A 14,020-nucleotide genomic window follows, 5' to 3' on the forward strand; every position below is an offset into this window, starting at 1 on the left:
AAAGTCAGAGCAAGGTTCTAAGACCTCTTCATTTAGTTCTTGCCCTATTTGGCAGTAACTTTATTAATTTCTTTTCCCCCTATTTCTTCTCTTCAAGTTTCTAAGTCTACTCTGTACTCCCTTTCAGCAGTGGATGACAATAGCTAACATTTATCAAACATTTACCACATATCAAGCATTGTTCTAAGTGGTTTTAAAAGATTCAATAATTAAATCCTCACTACAGATCTAGAAAATAGGAGCTAACCACTGCCTCCACATAGAAAAATAAGCCACAGAAAGATTAGGCTACTTCCGCTCAAGATGGCGGCACAGGTAAACATGGCTCTCCTCCCGCACGACCATGTGAAAGTTACATCACTAAATTACCTCACTCGGAACTGTCAGAAATCGAGTTGAATGAAGTCTGGCAACTACGGAATTAAAGAAACCAAATCCATCCAGACTGGTAGGAGAGGTGGAGATGCTGAACGGCTTAGGCCCCATATCCAAGTGTGGTGGATAAAAATTCAGGAGGGATACCTGGGAACTAAGAGTCCCAGCCCCACACCAGGCCCCCCAGCCCAGGGTTCCAGTGCCAGAAAGATAAGTCTCCATAACTTCTAGCTGCAAAAACCAGCAGAGACTGAGTAGGTGGAAGAAACTTCTATAGTCCCAAGCAGTTCCTTTTAACCCACACAAGCTGGGTAGCTCAGTGGATTGAGCATCAACCTGCAAACCAAAAGGTCACTGGTTCCACTCCCAGTCAGGGCACATGCTTGGGCTGCAGGCAAGGGTCTCCAGCTGGGGGCATGCAAGAGGCAACTGATTAATGTTTCTCTCCCTCTTTCTCCCTTCCCCTCTCTCTAAAAATAAATAATAAATCTTTTAAAAAATAAAAGAACCACCCTGGCTGGCGTAGCTCAGTGGATTGAGCACGAGCTGAGAACCAGGCATCACAGGTTCGATTCCCAGTCAGGGCACATGCCTAGGTTGCAGGCCATGGCTCCCAGCAACTGCACATTGATGTCTGTCTGTCTGTCTGTCTCTCTCCCTCCCTTCCCTCTCTAAAAATAAATAAATAAATAAATAAAATCTTAAAAAAAAAATTAAAAGAACCCGCACATGGACTTACTCAGACTTACTCCCTCTGGGCTCCAGCAGCTGGAAAGGCACCAGTAGTCTACACAGAGGAATTGAAGTGTCTGGCATCAAGGCAGGAGCTTCTCCAGGCAGAAATGTGGGCAGAGGTCACTGTCCCTTTTCTGAACCCTCACCCCACAGAGCTACAGAGCCACAGAGCCGGCAGGCAGTTACCATATCTGAGACTCAGTCAACCTGGCTAACACTGTTTGCCCTGCCCCTCATCCTGAAATCCCCGGAGGCTCCACCCCCGCCAACTTATGGGCCCACCCAGGTGGTTAACAGCAGCTTTCTCATGAATGGCTGGTCTTGGCTCATGCTTTATAACTTCCTAAAATCCTGTCAAACAAGTAACAGCCAGCCTCAGTGAGCACCAGTGCCCGTACCTCTTGCTAAATGGCCCCAGGAACAGCACTAGCAGCAGCCAGCCTAGATTCACAGCTTTGGCTTCACCTGGGAATCTCCAAGCCCAGCACAAGTAGCAGCCATCTCAGATTGTTTTTATAGCCCAAGCAGGGAGGCAAAACACAGGTGGGGGCTGACCTTGGACTGAACCACCTGGAAACCCCAGAGCCTGCGCACGCAATGGACAGCTGCAGACATGCTGGAGTGCCACCACCCTGCCCCTACACAGCTGATCTTCCACAGAGGGTGGAGGTTGGTGGTCAGTGGTCAGAGCCAGTCCTTGCTGCTGACTGGCCTGGGTAAATCCTTCCCATTGACCTGCCAACAACAATCAAGGCTCAACCATAAGAGGATGTACTCAGCCCACACAAAGGGCACACCTTGAGCCCCCAGTTGGGTGATAGGGGAGGCTGTGCTGCAGGGCCCTATAGGACACATACTACATTAGGCCATGCTACCAAAACAGAGAGTCATAGCAGCTCTACCGAATGCACAGAAACAAACAAAGGAAGGCTGGGTGGAAGGGGCAAAGGGGGAAACACTGGGACAACTATAATAGCATAAACGATAAAATATAAAAATAAAAAATAAAAAGATTAGGAGCTTTCCTCAAGTAGCAGAGCCCTGAAACAACATGCATAGTAAGTCTTGTCTACTATAAAACTTAACAACATTCAGCACAAATCGCTTCAAGTTTTCCTCATCTCTAACACACAGAATCTCTCCAAGTATATATTCAGTAACTACGAGAGCTGCTTCTTGCCATTCTTTCCAGTCATTCTAGACTGAATGGTCTTTACCTACAATCTCCACTATACTACTTTCCTTAACCTACCCCAATTTGATTTACATTTCCAATTATATCCCCAATCTATTAAATTTGCTCTAATGTAGTTAGTAATCATCACGCCATGAGCAAAGGGCTTATGGATTCTCATGCTCCTTGAGTGTTGTGTTAGACTATGCCAATCATTTACGTCTTCAAATAGAAGTGATACTATGTTGGACTTTCCTATCTCTGTTCGTAATTTCTCTCTCCTGATAAATCTCTTCCTTCATTTTCCGAGACATACTTCTCCAACTTCCTTCTATGTCTCCAACTGCTCCTTTATACCTTTTCCCCTCACTTCTTTAAAAGTGGCAATACCAAAAGTTTATTTAGGGTCCTTTGAGCTTCTATCTCTGTTTAAATTCAGTTTTCCTTCAAGTTCATTTATCCAATAAATATTTCTTTAACACCTCTCTCCAACCAGGCACACTGTATGGGTCACTCTGGATGGATTAGTGAACAGAATAGACAAAACAAACAAACAAACAAACAAACGAACCTATGCTATCAAGGACACTCAAAACCTCAACACCATCTGGAATTTACTATTACTATTTAAATACTATTTAAAACACAGCACTCTGCTGACTTAAAAAAAATAAAATCTTGCAATGATTCTCCTCTTATCAAGCAATCTAAATTATCTTGTCTTTGTTCAAAAATACTCCATAACCATTTTCCAGCATACCTACCCAGGGTTCATTTACATTATTCCCCCGACTCAAAAAAATTCCAGAAAGGCCAGTTCTTTGATTATTCCATCCAATATCTTACCTATGTTTCCAGCTGATACTGTAACTAATGAAAACATATGCCCATACTTAAGACATAAAAAGGTATATTGAATAAAAAACGAGGTGTTCAAAAAAAATGGATTTTTTTATTCTTTCAAATGTATAAAAATAGCAAACATTTATATAGGGCTTATTACATGCCAAACACTACCCCAAACACTTACATGCATTAATTCATTTATTCCACACAACAATCCTAATATCTCCAGCCTACAACTGTGGAAGCTGAGGCCCAAACAAGGTAAATAACTTGCTCCAAGTCCGACAAAGTACTAAGTGGGACAGCCAAGATTCACACGCAGGCAGTTTGTCTCCATACTATACTGCACTCCTAATAGGAGCAATAAATAAAAAGAGGGAGAGTTCAAAGGGCTTGCATGGAAACCTGTGTTCAACTATGAAAAATCATTCAAGTTAGTCCTTAACTCCAAATACTAAAGACTAATATTTCCTTTAATATCATGCCAATTTTTTTAAATTCTAGAATTTAGTGCCATATAAGTATAATCTATAAGCACAAGCGTGTATTATTCAGAGTTCTATAAAGCTGCTGAAAATATTTGCTAGGTATGGCAAAAGAAATATGGTTACTCATGACATATGTTCTTTTGTTAGCATTCCTATATTAAAGTATTTTACTGTCATACTGGTTTTCATCGGGATCAAAACAGATCTGAATACAATTCGAGGAAGATAACTACCTTAAAGAAAGGCTAACTTGACTTTCTGGAAGCAAAATTCACACGAAGACCAAGGTCCAGGAAGACAAAAGATTTTAGTAGAAGCAGAAATTCCAAGTAAGTTTCAATAAGCATCTAACTTACATACCTTTCAACTTATCATCAACTCTACGGTTAAAGGATCAAACAAAGGGTTTCTAAGGATTCATCTGATAAATTCATGAAGCTATTTTATAACTACATAAAATGAAAAATGAAAGGCAGAGTTTCTTCCATACACAATATGTTAGAATAATACAACCCTAACATATGAGCAGATGGAGATCATCATATTTACCACTTTCTTCTCTTTCCCTTTTCCCTTTCCTTCTGGTAAAGACACAAAACTTGTCAGGTGTTGAGCTGGAAAGGTTAAAATGCACAAGCCTAGATGGACAATAGTTTTGATTCATAAAAAGCTAAAACTGGTAGCCTTCTCAATTAGTACTGACAACCTAACCGAGGAAACCTAAAGTATGTAGCCAAAGGCAGCAAATGATCCAGAGCCGTGAATGCCTCATGCAAAAATACACAGTAGCCATTATTGGAATTTGAAGTCTTCCCAATTAATATTGCTTCCTCTCCTCCTTTTTCTTGGGTTTACAATGCACCTACCTCCCGACTACCCAAGGCAACCCCAAATCTACTTGTACAAAATCAGCTCCCTTCCAAGAATTATGAGTGAAAAATATACTGTGTTAACAATTTGATATTAACTTAAGTTATTAAAATCTGGAAGAGATGTCTTTGGAGCAGGGAGACATTTTCTCCTCTCCCCACCACCAATCCACTACGATACTTATATAAATGGCTCCACACTCAAAAGGATTAAGTTAAAATTTCTTGGGGAAAAGAATGGATTGGCAGCTACCACTGAAGATACTCTCAAATAGTATACTACATATTTGATATTTACTTCCCTCCCACATGCACTTAAGGTTCATAAATAATCCTTCTCAAGATTCTTCTGCACACAGAGGATCTCAATTCAATCTTAAATCCAAAATTAACACAGTAAAGCTCCTGTTAAACTGGAGGACAATAGCTTTCTATTCTAGTGTCCATATTAGCACATATGAACAGCTAACTAAAGAAATAAAAAATGTAAAAATAGCTCATTCACACTACTAGAATTAAGGAGGTCTTAGGATGGAAGGAATGTCAATCAAACAAAGATTCTCCCAATAATGTAGTACACTGCACCATCGATTTTATCTTTATTATTTCCCAAGTACCTAAGAAGTACATGGCATTATGGTAGGTCATATCTTTTATAATAACAAACCCTAAAATGATTAGTAAATTAAGATAAATTTAAGTTTGAAGCTGTGTAAGCACTTAAGCTTGAGACAGTTTCAGATTCATTGTGAGAATCCTTGAGAGCTACACACTAAATACTGTGGGGAGGGAATATACATCTTATTGAAGGAAGCAGGAAAGAATAAACTATGATAAATAGTATTGTACTAGTCATTTACTATTTACAAAGCCAGAAGCAAATGATCTACTTTTCCCCCTGCTTTAAGATAAAACGTGAAATTTTCCTTCCCAACAGAAAGGAAACATGCTATCTAGAAGTATACAATAGAACAGATGAAGAAAGCTGGCTTAATGAACAGTCAACAAACCAAAACAAAGAATAACTTCAAAGGTCTCAGATCTTTTTTAAAATTCCAAATATAATAAACATTGCTGCTGTTGAACTAGACCTGTTTTTAATAACACCTTTGCGAAACAAAGTATATCAAAATAAATTAAAGAATAAACTTTCATTTAATAATGTGCCTACATTCTTCATTCGCCTGCTGACCTAAACTTCTCCATCCTTAAGGGAGCTTGGAGCTGACAATACTTAGTGCCCTATTTCATCAGAATGTCTTCTCTTCTAATCAGGTCATTATTAAACTTCAAAGATACCCAGGTTATAATATACACTGTTTATAAGCCATTCAAATATAAGTTACCTAGTGCCCCTTTTGAACTTATACAACACATAAGAAGCAGATGAGGGACAAATTATCTCTATTATAAATGAAGTATGTTCTATCTCTTATATCATATAATAAAATTTTCTTTATCTTCCCAACTCTTATTTGCCCATGAATAAAATATCTAAAACTATTTGAAGGAACTGGTAGCTTTTTTCTACTGAAAATTTTTTGAGCTTATTTGAGTAATCATGCACCATTTCCTTTCCAAAAGCTGGGCTTAGATAACAAATTGCAGTTTACTATCAAAGACAAATAGACATTTCCTCACTTCTCTATTCTCCAAAACCTTGGTGTCATTTTGGGATATAAGAGACTGAAAAAAAAAAAAAGGGATCAATTAGCCCAAACCCTGTAGAATTTCCACACTAACATCCCTCCAACGGCCCCTTACCTTGGTGGCATAGACGTTAATTTTTCACACTCAGCTGTTAACCCCAAAATATGCTGCACCCTACTGAAAGAGCAATCTTTCTAAAAAGCACCTTTACTGTCATATCCTGTCCCCCACCAACCTCTAATGGCTCCTTACTGCTTAACAGATCGAATTCAACTGGACACTGAGCACACCTTTCATTATCTAGCTCTACCCTACTATACTAACTTCTCCAACACCATTTCTGAAAATTAACATCTTATTCCACCGAGACCAAACTCCTTACATCCCTCTCACATCATGTCTGCCTATGCAAATAGTACATATTCTTTATTCAAGTCTCATTTCTCCAAGAACTTAGTCTGAAGATACCCCTATACTAACATATGACCCAGGCTATATGTATCACACAATATTTGTATAATGCTTAATGCTCTGAATAACACTAATTATATTGTGGAAATATACCCAACAAGACAACAAACTCTCAGAAGGTGGTAAAATCTTTAAAAAATAATAAAAAACATAATTTTAAAACAAGCCCCAGCCAGTGTGGCATAGGTGCTTGGGCCTCGTCCCACAAACCAGAAGGTTGTTGGTTCAATTCCCGGCTAGGGCACATGCCTGGGTTGCAGGTTTAGTTCCTAGTCAGGGTACATACAGAAGGCAATCATCGATGTTTCTCACATGGATGTTTCTCTCCCTCACCTTCTCCCCTTGCCCTCTCTCTAACTTCAAAAATAAAATTAAAACAAAAAAGTCATAGGACCATTTCCCAAGGAATGGGTCTATAAGTACTCAAAGATTATTTGACAAGCTAACTGAATAACTCTGATTTTAAAATACAAGATATTTTATGTCAAGAGAGGTCTAGTACAAAAGAAATACTGAGATGGCTAGGATTTGCTTCAACATAATCCAGGTCAAAGCGCAGGGGTCTCGGGGTGAAGTAAGAGTGGATACAGATGAACCCAGATGGGCTGTGAATTGATCATCTTTGGAGTGACAGCTACATAGAGAACACTTTTATACTTGTTTAAAATTTTTCACATTAAAAAGTTTATTTAAAAAAATACTAATAGTCTCTTTACTTCATTTTCAATGACAAAACTGAAATACACTGTATCATTTTCTTTAACCAACAAATACCTAGGTCCACATTTAGAGTAAGAAAAAAATTTCTGGAAAGACCCAATCCCAATTTGGCAGGGAACTTTCATGATCCTTACCTAAGAATTAATAAAAATTAAAGGGGAAAATCAAATCAAAATTAGGCAGAATCTCCATCAAAAGAAAGAATTAACCTTACCACTAAAAACAATACTATTTATATTTCCAATTTTTATTGAATTATAGTATTCTCAAAAGGGTCCACCTAAACAACCGCTGAAAATCAAGAACATTGAAAAAAAATCATAAGCAAAATAGGAAAAGCAGAAAATCAGGAAAGAAAAGTTGCTACAAATGTCAATGTTATTTCAGGAAATTCGATCTGAAGACACCTATTCCTGTTAACAGGGAATGAATTAGGTCCTTAAAAAATCAGAAAAATTAGCACTTCCTCTTCATTACAAGGACTGCAAAACATGATTTAAAAATCTCAGATATTTGGCTGAATAACAATGCATTTGTTGCTGCTAAAGAATACTCCACCCCTTTTATATTTCAGTGTATAGCTAATTTTCAAAATTCAATCAATACAATTTTCCCTACAACATTATTCACTAATTTCTTCCAAAAACTGTAATACAACACCTACTATCTTAAAATGTTGGCATTCTGTTCTCATTACACTGCTCTTTCGCCTTGACTCCCCCCCCCCCAAACTGTTTTTAGGCATACACACAAACCAATCTGATTATTCGGATTTCCTCTTCTCCAATTTTCCCTAGATACTCAAGAGGTGAGATGTGGGTTACCATAACCAAAAAATAAAAAAGCGTATTTTATTTAAACAGGTATCTGACACATATACTAACAGCAAGGTTCATTCTAATAGCAATACATCATCCACCCATCCCCAATACAATTAAAGTTTAAAACAGGGTAAAGCTCTTATATAAATGAGCTTAGTAAAAATAAAACCATCCTCACAAATAAACTCCTTAGGAAAAAAAAAACTCATCCTCAAATTGCCTTGTCACTTGTACTATCTTTAAAGTTAAGTTTTCTTAGCAAGTAAAAATAATTTCTCTTTTCTGGTAAAAGAAAAAAGTCTGCTATGGAATGGCTAACCTAAGGCCAAAAGAGCACTGAAATGTTTTCTTCTATAAACTGCTTCCTGACAAAATAAATCAATCAATCAAAGCATAAAACAGAAATGTGACAAAACCCACTGAATTACTATTACCACACTTGAAAAATTTGATATTAACCACAAAATCTTTTCTAATAAAGAAGGCCACGTAATGAAATGAAAAACAACTCTGGAAAAAGTTCTTTCAGAAAATCATTAAATATATGATTGAAAAGTCCCACTTAAAAGGAAAAAAAGTCCACTTTCTTCTTTCCTTGCATCACTAAATAACTCAGTAAATTTTGTTGTCTGTATAGTTTGTGTACTCTCAACTTTTGAAGAATATACATATGTTACTATCTTCAAAATGTCAGGGATATTGCCACATTTTATATAAGAATGGACATTTGCAACTTGTTCCTATTATCTCTGAGGTAACATAAACTTTTAAAATCTCAGAACCTGTTAGAACATTTTAAGTCTATGGTGTCTAAATGCTATGCTCTACACCTGAAACTAATACAAATGTCATCAAATGCAAAGTGTAACTGAAAAATAAAATTTAAAAAATATCTCAGAATATGTTAATAAGTTTCATCCAATACATGTTATTCCAGCGGGATGAAAACCATTTATAAGTTCCACTTAGATTAAGAAATCCTTTGAGAAAAGTATGTAGTACATTCTACTTATACTATTTCTAGAACACTAAAAATCTCTATAACCTATTTCACTACTGTTTTTCTTTGGAACCAAATGAGATGATGTAACTTCTTTCACAAAAAGTGAAAACAGTACTATACTTAATAACACAAAGCTAACCAAATTTTACAGAGGCTAAAGTTTTCACAAATTAAAACTTTCTATTTCACCAGGTCTAGAAAAAGAGTAACAGAGTTAAAATAGATTCTTTCCGGCATTATTTGTGGGCATCACCCCCAAAATAAAAACCACATGAAAATACAGAGTGTGGCTTCACCCGAAAAACAGCAGTAGAAAAGGAGACTAAGAGAAGACTTGTAAAAACACACTGTTGAAATGAGAAAACAGTTTTCAGTTCTCTTAAGACAAGTAAAATAATTTTTAAAATAAAACTCTCCGAATGCGAGGAGTTCATCAGGAAGCAACACCCTCCTTCTTTTACCCAGAAATAGGTACAGGTTATTAGTACTACTCCCTTCAGACTGAAGTTGAAGGCATTACAAGACAATTTCCCTGCATTTTGCCATTTGATTGTCTCATCCTAATAAACTAAAGATTTTTCTGGCAACTTCATGAAAACAAATTTTATAATAATAAGTCAACTTTAATTGGTGCTCACACACCTTCCTACAGAAATAATCTATTCACCTGGAGAATTCAACAACTGAACCTGGCAAAAAGTATTCCAACAATCAAAAGTGAAGCTGCAATGTTCATAATGTTACATCTAAAAATTTAAACCATACAAAAATATTTTGAAACCTTAGCTCCCTATTTACTCTCCAAATGTCAGAAAACTTTAGGTATCTTCAGATGTGATCAAGATCTCAAAGTAAACTCATTTTGACTGCAGAGTGCTGAAACTAAGAATCTGATGACTTCAGGAAGAAAGTGTGGAGTAGAGAAAATTACTTGAGACTATTTACTGAGGCAAAATACCTGTACAACAGAAAAGATGTATTAAAATCATTTACCGTCTTCTGCCAGACAAACAGTCCTCTCTTGAACACACTGCTTACAACTGAGCCAAGCATGACTGCCAAGGGCTTCCAAACCTGTATGTTAGGTTTGTTCAAAATGGAAAGCTTCTCCACCAGCATATTACAAAGAAAAATGAAATACATTTTTACTTAAGAGTGAAAATCAATTTTATTAAACACATTCCTCCTGGGACAAATTAAATGTAAGTAATATTTTTTAAAGATCTCAAGTTATAACTTAGAACAAGGTTTGCTATATAAATTGCTTCCAATTCCCAACAGTAGGGACTTATTTAGCTTCTCCAAATTGGGGCTTAAGTAGCTAAAAGGAAAAAAAGAAGTTTTATAAATGGCTTTTCTATCTCAGTTTACAGTTGATTAAACAGACCACATATCACAATCAAGTGACCATAACGCCAAATGTAAGATTCCTCTAGTATTACAGGTAAAATTTGTAAAAATCACAATACACTAACATGCAAAAGTGATTAAAAGGGTAACTATGTATCTGTATTTACATTGAGGTGTTACTTTTTTGCAAATAAGTATATTGCTGCATGAGATCACTACTATGAACTTTAACATTTTTACATATATCTGAATAACACAATCTTATTTAAACATGAGATGTATGTATCTGGTATATGTAATCCTGTTCACTTTTCTGGTAATTCTTTTTTTCACAGTGGTCTGATTAAAGCTAGGGCTCCTTCTTCCCATTATGCCATTAATCAGTGTATTTCAATTTACACTGAAAAAGCTGATTTACAAATCAGCTTTTGACAAAAAACATACACTTCATAAGCTACCTCTTGCTTCTACTTTCTTTTTTTAAAGATTTTACTTACTTTTAGGGAGAGGGGAAGGGGGAGAAGAAATGGGGGGAGAAACATCAATGTGCGAGAGATACGTGGACCAGCTGCCTCCTGCACGCCCCCTACTGGGGACCTGGCCCACAACCCAGGTGTGTGTCCTGACAGGGAATGGAACTGACCACCTTTCCGTTCCAAAGCCAGTGCTCAAACCCATTGAGCCACACCACCCACGACTAGTTTTCTGTTTTTTAATGAAGACACTAATGACAAAGATTGCTACCAAATGTGTATGTGCACACTTTGTCATTTCTTTTCCCCAGCCCTCGTCTTTTCTATGGAAAAATGGGGGATTTAATTTTGGAAGAAAAAAATCTGTTTTTCTTTTGCATTAAAATCCTAATGGGGTTTCAAAAAAAAAAAAAAAAACAGTGTATTCAGATACTTACCGTTCTAAAACTGTTAAAAGAGAGAACTTCCCATCCAAAAATACTAAGTCTGATATTGGCTGGAGAGGAAATTTCCACTCAAACATAAATAAAATATGTCATCAATTAAGCTGAACATCAATATAATTCACTTATTCAATAATCAATGTCACAATATGGAAGGGATCTGTAACCCACATGTAACCTACACATAATCAAAATATCACATGTATTTGCTTATGGAGTTCACAGACGAATTTGGTTGTGTGCCAGATTTATCTTATTTTGAAATGCCAAGGCTAACATGTGTTAGTATAATTAGAGCCCACATTAAGTGTCCTGGGGAGAGGCAATTCAGAAGAACGCTTAGGAGCATGGACAAATTGGTCCGAAAAGAAAAAGAAAAAAAACCCCTCCCAACAGAGTGAATAATCCACAAATCGCTGAAAACAACACGAAAACGTCCCTCTCCTGAGTAGCCTAAGTAAACGCTCTTCACTCAGGACGTTTCAGACAGTACCCTACCTCACTTCATTCACTTCCCAACTTCCTTGACTTTTCAGGGGCCAACACGGGACACCCCTTTTTTCTGGAAGTGAACGTTGAAAGAATTCGTATAGGAAAGAGGAAAGGAACGGACAATTTCCAAGAAAGCCGTGAAACAGGTGGGTTAGAATGAGCAGCAGCAGCAGCATCTAGGCACTTAAGGGGCAGCTTGAAAATGACAGATGCGGTTAAAGGCACGACTGTACACATCGGAAGAAGCTCTACTGTAGCACACAGACGGGAGACTGACGGCAGGCGCAAGAAAGGGGCAAAAGGCTAACTCCAGAGTGGTAGTAGCAGCGGAGCAAAAAACAAGCAGCGGGGCGAATGGGCAACGAGCAGTGGGATTAATGAGCAGCAGCAACACGGGTCAGAGTGGAAGTGATGGCTTTGGTCGTGGGAGACGGGGCCACGGGGAAAGGACGTCAGAGAGGGGAAAGGGGGCTAGGAAAGCGAGGAGTCCTGATCTAAGATTCCTGCCCCAACAAAAATGTAGGGGAGAGAGCTGAAGACGTAAAGCCGCCTCGACTCCCCCAATTGAAGAAATTGTCCAAGGAGTCGGTGCTTGCCGCCACGCCGCCTTCTGCCCCGCTCTCTTTTCCCGGTGGTAACTGCTGTGGCGTAGAGAGGAGAGGGAGGAAGAGGAGGAGGAGGAAGACCAAGAAAGAGGAGGGTGAGGATGAGGCGGGGGGTGGGGAGAGAGGGGGGTGCGGCCTGCATAGTTCCAGCGAAGCCTCCGCTCTCTCGTAGCCGGTCAGCCCCGGGTTTCCCCTAAGCCCAGCCCCGCATAGACTCACCCGCCTGCCTTGCTTCGCTTTTCTCTTAGCCGACTCCACGAGCTGCCGCGTCCTCACAAGAGACCACTGGACAAGTGTCGGGGAAAAAACTCTTCAGAACGGGGCCTGATTGCTTCAGCGAGTCCGACCTTTACGGCTGAGAGAGACACTCTCAGCTTTCGGTGGGTTCCACAGCCAGACGGGCCACCATCTTACATTAGGGTAAGACTCCTCCGGCTTCCCGTGCGCAGGCGCACGCCGATCCGGCAGGGAGGGACGGGGGAGGGGCGGGAGGAGTGGCAGGCGGACGCTCCCACAGCACTCTGGGAGTTGTAGTCCTCGGGCGGTGACTGCCCAATTGCAAGCTGGGAGTTGAAGTTCTACCTCCCAGGGCAGATGGGATTGCCCACCTCATGTGGCTGCTAGACTACTGCCTTTCTTCGTGTTTTGCTTCCTTCTTTGCCCGCGTGTGCTGCTCCGCTCTCATTTGGTCGGCGATCTTCGTTAAGTGGTTGGTTACGCTTCCTCTGTGCTTGCTCAAATGTGAGATAGCAAAACTCGGGGCAAGCTTAACCAATTTAGGGGGAGCCAAGAATGTCGCTCCCCTGCCCCGCCTACCATAGCTATTAAAGGGGCGGGGTAGAGGCAGATTGGCAAGGTAGGAGGAGCGCGGGATTTAATCTAGGGTGAGAATTTGATACTGAATTGGTTGTTTGTGAAAAAGAGAGTTAGTTCATTTCCTATGTTTGCACATTTTGGAGACACCAGTCTTCATCCCATCCTCACCATTAATCTCCAGTGAAGAAATATCCTAAATTGCCCTGTACCGGTGAACAAGAGAACGGAAGACCAATGCCCTTACAAAAACGTGTTTCTGACTATGGAAATTTGAGAACATTATGAGGATTTTGGTGCAAGTTACTGTTTGATTTCCAACCTGCGCAGCCCTGCACGAAGTTCACAAAATCCTCACACACAATGCATCCCAAGGAATATCAGAATGCACCCGCAATCCCTATGTGCGCCAAGTCACAGGAATCAACTTCCTGGTTCCTCCCATTGCCTCCTAGAATTCTGGTGAGAGTGGCGCTCGAAACAGTCGTTTTTGTTTATGGCGTGTATTCTGCCATTCATACATCAAATACTCACTGAGCCCTCCTGTGTGCCCCGCACTGTTGTATACATGGGAAGATACTGGTGAGCAAAACACAATATTCCCTCTTTCCATTCTAGGAATTACTGTGTCCTGGTGTGTGTTGAGATGAGGGGAAAGGGAAAGGAGGCGATTTTTAAAAAATACATGATTT

At 39.2% G+C, this 14,020-nt stretch overlaps 1 protein-coding gene across 6 annotated transcripts in view; it reads right to left on the reverse strand.

Moving 5' to 3' along the window:
* CNOT4 (CCR4-NOT transcription complex subunit 4) overlaps positions 1-13,776 on the reverse strand; it is a 142,948-nt gene extending 129,172 nt beyond the window's left edge. For 5 of the 6 annotated variants that reach the window (XM_028525184.2, XM_028525183.2, XM_028525186.2 and 2 more), the window contains exon 1: positions 12,735-12,976. The gene's annotated coding sequence lies outside the window, so the exon portion shown is untranslated. Of the gene's footprint in view, positions 1-12,734 lie in introns of all 6 variants that reach the window. The other variant, XM_028525189.2, reaches the window with a different exon arrangement.
* Positions 13,777-14,020: the final 244 nt, after the last annotated feature.

This window comes from Phyllostomus discolor, chromosome 10 (assembly GCF_004126475.2).
Source record: "Phyllostomus discolor isolate MPI-MPIP mPhyDis1 chromosome 10, mPhyDis1.pri.v3, whole genome shotgun sequence".
NCBI lineage: Eukaryota > Metazoa > Chordata > Mammalia > Chiroptera > Phyllostomidae > Phyllostomus > Phyllostomus discolor.